This window comes from Mytilus galloprovincialis, chromosome 10 (genome assembly GCF_965363235.1).
Source record: "Mytilus galloprovincialis chromosome 10, xbMytGall1.hap1.1, whole genome shotgun sequence".
NCBI lineage: Eukaryota > Metazoa > Mollusca > Bivalvia > Mytilida > Mytilidae > Mytilus > Mytilus galloprovincialis.
In genome coordinates this window covers 10,253,230-10,262,407 of record NC_134847.1, presented here as the reverse complement: position 1 = coordinate 10,262,407, position 9,178 = coordinate 10,253,230, and the positions used below count along the sequence as shown (strand labels likewise).

Below are 9,178 nucleotides of genomic sequence, written 5' to 3'. Positions count from 1 at the left end.
ATTTTTAGCCAACATTGACATCTAGACAACATTGTTCTTTCATTTATTTGTATTGTAGTCCTGTCATGTAATGCTGTCATTCTAGTGTTATATTTAATATTGCCATTAAAGCAGGCAAAACTAGTTTCAATCCACGATTTTTTGGTTAAAATGTTCTGTACCAAGTCAGGAAAATGGCTATTGTTATCTTATAGTTCGTTTCTGTGTGTGTTGCATTTAAGTGTTTCTGTTGTGTCGTTGTTCTCCTCTTATAGTTGACGTGTTTCCCTCAGTTCTAGTTTGTAAGTCGGATTCGTTTTTTCTCAATCGATTAATGGATTTCGAAACAGTGGTAAACTACTGTTGCCTTTATTTATGCCGAGTTTTGTCCATGAGTAGGGTTGATGTATTTCCTTTATACATATTCATAATTTGAACGATTGAATGATTCTATTTTAAGGAAAAATAGCAAAGCGCGGTTGTAGAGAGATGACCAAGAAAAAAAATATACAGGATAAAAAATTATTATGAATTTATGTGCTCCGGAAGGGTATATAGTAGTTCCTGTTTGAATAAGGGACATTGTTTTGTACTTATATCAATTTCACATTTTATGATATTCTTATTTAGTGATGTCACAAACGAAAAAAGTCAAAGATATTCCGTACATGTCTACCAAATCATGATGACGTATGTCCGTATAACGCAAGAAAAGATAACGGCAGCTTTACTATTGAAACCTCTTGGCTCAATAGATTTCTTGTAAGGCAGCAACCAACTATCTTGATATCACAATAGTAAAACAAGCCCTGAAACATCGTGTCCACTGCAAAATGGATATACTCTACATCGGGCTCTGATGGCATTTTGTTACAAAGCAATGAAAAGTTTACAAAGGGTTTATGACAACATTCTCATATTTTTTTATTTTTTTACTGACTGCTACTGTCAATTTGTTGACGGGGTTTTGGCATGTTTAACTGCTGCTAGACTATAAACTGTGAAATGATTTATTATATTATCATCTTTTTTCAAGTCAGTCGCTGTTTTGAGTAAGTTGCGACAAATAATGCATTTCGAATAAAAAAAAAATTATAACAAGTATGCTTTCGTCCATTTGTCTTCGCATTTTAAAAAAAGGACAAAATTTGAGTAATAAAATTGCGATTTCATAAATGTGAAATGCAAATAACATGAGTAATGATTAAAAGATAACATACGAGAGTATACAGTTGTAAATGAAAACCATGCTTCAAAACAGCACAGTTTGATACTTGACAGTTTCACAGATGTATTAGGTTTTTTGATAAATGTAGTCTCTGACTTTTGTTCATTGTTCTTCACAAAAAGATTTCTTCAACGTCTTTATCAGCAGACAACGTTTTTGTGTCTTCTAAAAGGACAGTATTTTCAAGGTCACGTGGCAGTAGAGATTTGTCTGAGGAATAAAACGGACAGAAACTTGGTTTATAATCTTCTACCCTGATATGCACCGTCTGCCTCCCAGATTGTATATGTTTAGTCGTGTTTCCTATCTCGTCTTCTAGTTTATTTTCCACATCAGTACTTAGTTCTTTATAATTATCTTGTGATCGGTCTACTCGTGCTTTCCTGAGCTCAATGAACGCCTCTATGTCATGTATTTCTTCTTTTCTTTTATGTGTCTCTACCAACTGAATAACTTCTGTTGATTGTTCTTGAAGTCTGTCGTGCACTTGCATTTCACTAGGATAATCTAATAATTGAATCTGTCTTTCTGATGTATCCTCTTTAGTGTTGAATATTGTCGGGATTTTACTTCTCATTCGCCAACAAATAATAAAAGTCAGCGCAATCACTATACAAAAAGCAATGATACCGACAATAACTCCGGCTATAATTTCTGGGCTCTGCAGTTCTATATTGACTGACACGTTTGTGCATGATGCCTGTGAATTATTAAATTTCCAAGAATCATTTCCTTTGTTATCGTATTCTTCTTCGTGATAAGTTGTGAATCTTTCTAATGTACAAAGAATAAATCCTATTCTATAATAAAAGGAACTGTTTGATGTTCCCACATTGAACTCATGAAGTTTAAGTCTACCCCCCTTGAAAGCACTTTCATTATAAATGTATAATCGCACATTTGGTGACATTCTTGGTTTGTTACACGATTTCTTCATTTCACAATCCAATGTCGCTAAATAATGATGTGTTGTTTGAAGAGCACAATGTTTTGTGTATGACCCAGTGTCTTTTGGTACCGATACATTCAATTTCTGCAAAATCTTATCAAATAACTTTGTGTCTACAGTATCCAGAACCGATAGTTTACAAACAAAAAGGCTAAACAGTTCATAAACATCTATATTTGAATTAGGTATGCTGACAACATATTCAGGAAATAAAGTTCCCTTGGCATTCAGGATGACAAATACTGATGCAGACTTGACGGGTTGAATGCAGATTTTGTGTAACTTACATGTTTCATCGGGTAAACAATGATACAAAGATGAGTTGGTACAGAAATTTGTTTTTGCTAAATATCTTTCTCTGCCTTCCGGACACTCATTCACGACTGTACATAACATGACACTTATTCCACCAAATAGCATTGCTGCTGAATAAATGGACGACCACATCTTTGATCTAAAAACAAAATATGAATTTAATTTGTTATGCATTCTAGAAGTGGATTAGTATAATAACCGTAATTAGAAAAAAAAATATAACACAAATACCTATCTAAGGCAGCGTGTTTCATATATTCAAGTCTATGTGCATCTTAAACAATGGACACTCTCTATTGTGAACTAAATTAGAATACATGACAAATAAAACAAATCTTGATGATCATTTTTTTTTTGTACAGTTTATCTCTATTTTCGTTAGTTTTTGTCATACACACAAAAAAGTAAAGCAATGCTTAGAGCAGTCTTTCCTATAAATGGTCAACATAAGAATTAAGATGATTTTAAAACTTGTCTTTAGATCAGGTTTGCAATTCAAAACATTTATCTACATAGTATATGTTGCAAGAGTATAGACAGAACACTAAACATGGGTAAAGATGGCCAACATGATTAAACAGTGATCACTCCAAAAAATAGTGATATGACGATTTCAACCAAATGCCATATATATAAGAAGATCTTGTCTTGGTGATAATTTTCGTTGTTTATAGTTTCTCTCTATGTACAACAATGTTTAATGCGATATTGAGTTGAAACACAAAACTTGATAAAAATCGTTATAAAATGTCAATAACTCAATGAATCAAAATTCGTAGGACGATTTTGATCCTCAAATGTATTTCCAGAAACTCAACATACTGCTGTTTTCTTTTTTTTATTATTTGCAGCTCATGTATTGCTGATCTTTTTGCTTTCTATATAAAAAAAATCATCATAGAGACCAGGACTAAACTTAATATATACGCCAGACGCGCGTTTCGTCTACAAAAGACTCATCAGTGACGCTCGAATCCAAAAAAGTTAAAAAGGCCAAATAAAGTACGAAGTTGAAGAGCATTGAGGACCAAAATTCCTAAAAGTTTTTCCAAATACAGCTAAGGTAATCTATGCCTGAGGTAGAAAAGCCTTAGTTTTTCAAAAAAGTCCAAAATTTTGTAAACAGTAAATTTATAAATATAACTATATCAATGACAATTCATGTCAGCACAACAAGTGCTGACTACTGGACTTGTGATACCCTCGGGGAAATAAATCTCCACCAGCAGTGGCATCGACCAGTTTCTCTTTATTTTCATTTAGTTTTCAAGATAAAAGGCATACAAAAAGAGAATGCAAGAAATATTCATTAAAATGCAATAACTCAAATAAGGAGTGGACTCGTGATTGGACCATTAAACATATTTGTAGATCTACCCTTGCTGATTTTTTGGCGTTTTAAAGAGACTCCAGCTTTTATATTGAGATATCCCTTCGTAGGTTTCCTAAATTCAACAAAATTTTGAGTTAAAGGTGTTTAGTAATACACGAGTCGTTTATGAATAGAGTGGATATTTTAACAAGTGGAAATTTCCAATAATAGAATTAATAGGTTTTCCCCATTTCATAAAATTAAACATTCGGTCAATTGGTAAAATCTTAAATCTAGGATGGTTACACTCAGATCCCTAAAAATACCATTTCATTTTAAATACAAGCTTTATCTGTAAGGTATACTTGAAATATCTAGTAAACTGCTTCTTATATATTTTGAATGTATTTAATTTCAACTAATGTCAGTGAAGATCAGTGTAAATCTGGTAGAAAAGTTGTGCAAATTATTACTAGTAATGTGTATTTTTCTTTCAGATTGATAATCAATCGAGCAGAATATGTCTATAATTTTTGGATTATTTACTCAATAAACATTATTTCATAGGAATTGAGATGTGATATACTTGCTTTATGACGTCAGATTTTTCCATGAAAAGTAACAGTTCGAAGATCATGTATGAACTCAATTATTCGACATTCTTTGTATAAGTAAGTAAGTAAGTAAGTACATTATTTAGTATAGGGACATGTGTTTTTCTAATACAATGAAAAATAAAAACAATAACTAGTACACCAGAGGACCTTTAGGTCTATAAGTCACTTTGAACATTAATGTATATGGTACGACGAACAAAATGAATATTTTTTTTGTATACCAACATTTTGAGTCATTGTTCATGTATTGTGTTTATGTTTATACATTTACATTATTAATTAAGGCCGTGTTCACATTGACCTAAACTCGGTTTTGTGTTAGTGTACCTCACACATAAACTAAACATAATTACGTCCCCAATGATAAAACTCAATGTTTACATGTAGTTTAAATCATGTTTTGTCTACATGCAGTCGATAGTCGATGTAGACCTTGTGTAGGTTAAGTGTACACAAAACTAGTCATTTAGATTTTTAATTTTCCCATATATACATTTAAAAAATAAGAAGACTCATCCATCATCATTGCCGAACATATATATATCATTTGAAAAGGTCTCCCAGAATCAACTGGACGTACACACTGACAGAAATATTTGCCACTGGTCTTTACTCAAACAACGATTCACTCATAAATGCATTACTGAAAAAAAGTGAGGTTAATTGTTTGTTTGTGTAGTATCTCAGATCCGTTAAAATACAATTAGGAAAAATTTGAAACAAATAGAAAAGATAGAAATGTAGTGATCCTTAACAACCACTTTACTTTAAAAAAAAAAAAGAGGAAAGGGGGGGGGGGGCGGTGGTTGAGTCAGATTTTTTTCTCGCACGAAAGATTGTATTCAGTGTTGGTTTTTTTTTCGTTGGAACCAATTAAATATTTAACTTATAATGTATGGGGAAACTTTGGATTCAGTATATTTGTTGATTCTAATCATTTGTATGGCCCGATTTTTTTTAAAATCAAATTGTGGAAAAATCCATCCCCCCCCCTTTTTTAAAGTCAAATGGTTGTCCACTAACTGCTAGAAAAGTTGTTCGAAAATTTTAATTCGGTTCTACGTAATGAACATTTAAATGACATATAGTTTACAAGTGTGAACAAATCTTATGTACATTTAGCTAAATAATGTGTACAGATGTGAACAAATTTAATATGAAACTAGTGTACATTACATTAACCCGAATGTAAACATGTTTACTGTACACGGCGTTTAGTTTGAACACGGCCTAAGTCGTAGTTTTTAATCATTAATTAGTTTTAGCTGAAGTGCGTTCATTAGTCTCATTCAAATTTCGTAGATTATTAAGTTCGAATTTATTTCATATTTTTCATTCACTGGTATTGGAAGATTTCTCAATTGGAAAAAAAATGTAGATTAAGGAAGTTGGATAATGAGCTTGATAATACATTGCAAACGTATCATCGTTATAGTTGGCATGAGTATTTAGACTGGTTTTGTGTTGAGTTCATTAACCTAATAGTGTTGAAAGTTAAGTGAATATAGGCATTTCGAATAAACATCTTAACGTTCACTATATTTTTTATCACAGATCACATTAAAAAAAATCGTAAGGGTTCCGCAGATCCTAGTGTCTCGCCTACTTTTGCTTTTAATTACAGGCTCAACAAAAATGAGGACAAAAATTAATAAAAATATTCCTCTGGATAATAGCTTTTGGTTATAAACAAGCTTGTAAGTTTGGTACAAATCCAAAATAGTATAAGAAAGTTATTAAAATTTTTAAAAACTTTAAACACAGAGTGAAAGTGTTGTTTCCTGGCAGAACATCTAATTCCATTTAAAAGTAAAATACAGAAAAAATGGACTTATTTTTTTACAAAATTTACTTCTGGATACTAGCTTTTGATCATAAACAAGCTTTTCTCTAAGTTTGGTTCAAACCCAGGATAGTTTAAGAAAGTTATTAAAATTTTAAAAACTTTAACCACAGAGTGAATGTAATGTTTACCGGCAGAAACCGATATGTTATAAAGATGTGTACATGCTAAGTAATATGATACGCGATCGAAAAGCATTAACCTTCCATAAGGATAACTGCGCAAATTAGACAAACTTTTAAAGCAAGTTTAATGAAAAAGGTGTAAGACTTTTCATTGTTTACTTTCATAGAATTTTATTAATTTTAGAAGAAGTCTTTTTAATGTTAAGGGATAATGTCTGCATGTGAGTTGCCAAAATAGTATTTTCCTTTTTCCATTTTTTACTGATAAGTGGATTTTGTTTTTATTTGCAATTTACATTTAAACACAGTTTTCGATTATATTAGAAAATAATGATGGGGATTAAGGCAAAGAGACAACCAGACCAAAGTGCAGAAACAATCAATGCCTTAATTGTGTCTCTGATTAAAGGAGAAATACTGCACCTCTGGGTGGCCATTATGTAACCCTATAACTATGTTTAAATGTTTTGCGAAATGGAGGCCACTTTATTTTGAAACGTACAATCAACTTTCATTTAATAAATCCACAAGAGTAAAAAGGTCTATATACTCATGACTTAAAACAGGCGTAAAATGCATGATCTCTATCCTATCCTCTGCATCTAGCCATTATGGGATAAACAAACAAACACAACATAATGCTTCCAAAGGAAGTCATCAATTAATTTGTTAAACCTTCATGGAATGTTTTTGATACTTCGAAATGATATCAAGAAATAGCATCAAAAGAAAAACAAGTTTTAATATAATTCTCTATATTTCCTTCATTTGTATTACATGTACAAATATTAACTCATTTAATGATGAACTTGTTTTTGGAAATAAACTTTACTTTAAATACTACAGCAGCAATTGCTGGCTAGATACACGGTTCAGCGGAACCTTTTTAAACATATTTTTGTACTACTGAAATATTTTTCGATCATAAAAAAGATCTTGAGACCAAATGACACAAACATTAAAAACTATAGGACATAAGGTCACCGTCTGGCATACAACTATGAGCAAATCCAACACCGTAAAGTTAGCTATGAAATCCCCGAAAATGACATATTTAAAATAATTCAGCTTAGAAATATAAGTGCCTTTTTGATGTGCAAAATATTGAAAAAAAACAATATGTAACACAACAAAAAACGACAACCACTGAATTACAGGCTTCTAAATTAGGACAGGCATACCTATACAAATGCGACACAGGGTTAATTTTGCTTGAAGGCGCCAATCCTTCCCTAGACTGGAACAGAAATTTTGCTATTGAGTATTTAGAATACAGACGGACAGAGCGACAGGCGAAATGAACCCCTAAAGAACTCTTCGACTTCGTCGATAGGGATAATATGCCAAAACAATATTCTATCTGTCACAACAACAAAAATAACTGTTCCTCAAGATTTATTCTTTTCAAACGCTTTTTTTTCAAATCAAGACATTCGTGTTTGTTTTAAAATCTCAACCTTGTGATCTGATTGTACATGGATATCTTTGGTAATCCAAACATGTGTGTAACTAGCCATATCCATTATAGGTCATATAGCTGCAATAATTCAAATGCAGAAATCTTTTTCCAGTGCTGTTTGATAAATTGACAACTCCCGTATAAAAAAAATAATAAACAAACTAGATAAATGATAATCTTTTTTAAAGTGTTAAAGACAGTATGATAATCAGCTATATTTATGGTGAAAGAAAACAGATAAATCCCTGCACAACGTTGGAATTAACCCATATTAATTTGTAAAGATATTATGTGCTAGGAATTGTGCAATACAAATTATTATGAAAATCAAGGTAAATCACATTGTTTTATACATATGTACAGGTATGCATGCATCTTTGGTTCTCAAGCTTTGGTTAGAGCAAATATAGATTTACTATTCAACACATATTGATCAACTAACCTTGTGAAATTTCAAATGGTTTTAAATCTTTTTCATTTGACACAGTAAACTAGTTTTAGTGTTTATTTATCAATTTTAAAAGATCAAATTATACACTTATATATTTAGTGTTTATGTTTGTTTTGCAACATGGGCATTTTGACTCCATTACTGTGCTTTATTTTTAGAGTATACACGCAAACATCTATTTATAGGTAATGGAAATCCGTTAACTTAAATTCAGAAAATGGAAATTTCAAAGCTATTTATAGATTGGTATACATTATTTTTGTATTGATGTATATATGTTTTATAACTGAATAATAATTATAAAATCTTTAAATTACCTCCAGAGGTAGCTTGATTAAGATTTGATTTTGTGCAACAATTTAAATTTTATAGGATTATTAAATAAAACAAACAACTAAGCATTTCATTTTTTGAAAGAGAAATAGCCTCAATGGGGAAAACGGTATGTTTTTTTTTGTTCATGGTTATTTCATTCAAGACAACAAAGAATAAATGTCGATTAGAATTGGCATTGGTAGTCTAGAATACTCCTGAATTCATTGACAATATGAAATTGAAAAGTGACACTGTTACATTTCTCGTGATACAGTTGAAAATAAATATGTTAATGATCTTCATATATAACATTCAAACATTAAGTTTCAGTCCTTATCAGATGAGGATTTAAGGGTCAAGTCAGAGCTATATATATGGTTATTGAAACATAATTTTCACCATTCTGTCCTACTGCAAATATTGTTTGTTTTGGGTCCTGTCTCCATTTTTTTTCCAAAATCCTAAATATGCATCTATTTAATACTATTTTTTATTCATTAATACATATGTGTAATCGAAAATGAATTGAAGCTACTGAAGGTAGGAAATTCGAACCAGTTTTTAAAATCCCTTGGTTATACAAGC

General features: G+C 31.2%; 1 long non-coding RNA gene across 1 annotated transcript; it reads right to left on the bottom strand.

The window, feature by feature from the left end:
• Nucleotides 1–1,132: 1,132 nt before the first annotated feature.
• On the bottom strand, nt 1,133–8,354 carry LOC143049808 (uncharacterized). Its single transcript, XR_012970318.1, has 2 exons — nt 8,270–8,354; nt 1,133–2,610 (listed from the first exon to the last, which is right to left on the bottom strand). It is a non-coding gene; the product is annotated as an uncharacterized LOC143049808 (long non-coding RNA).
• Between the last annotated feature and the right edge of the window lie 824 nt (nt 8,355–9,178).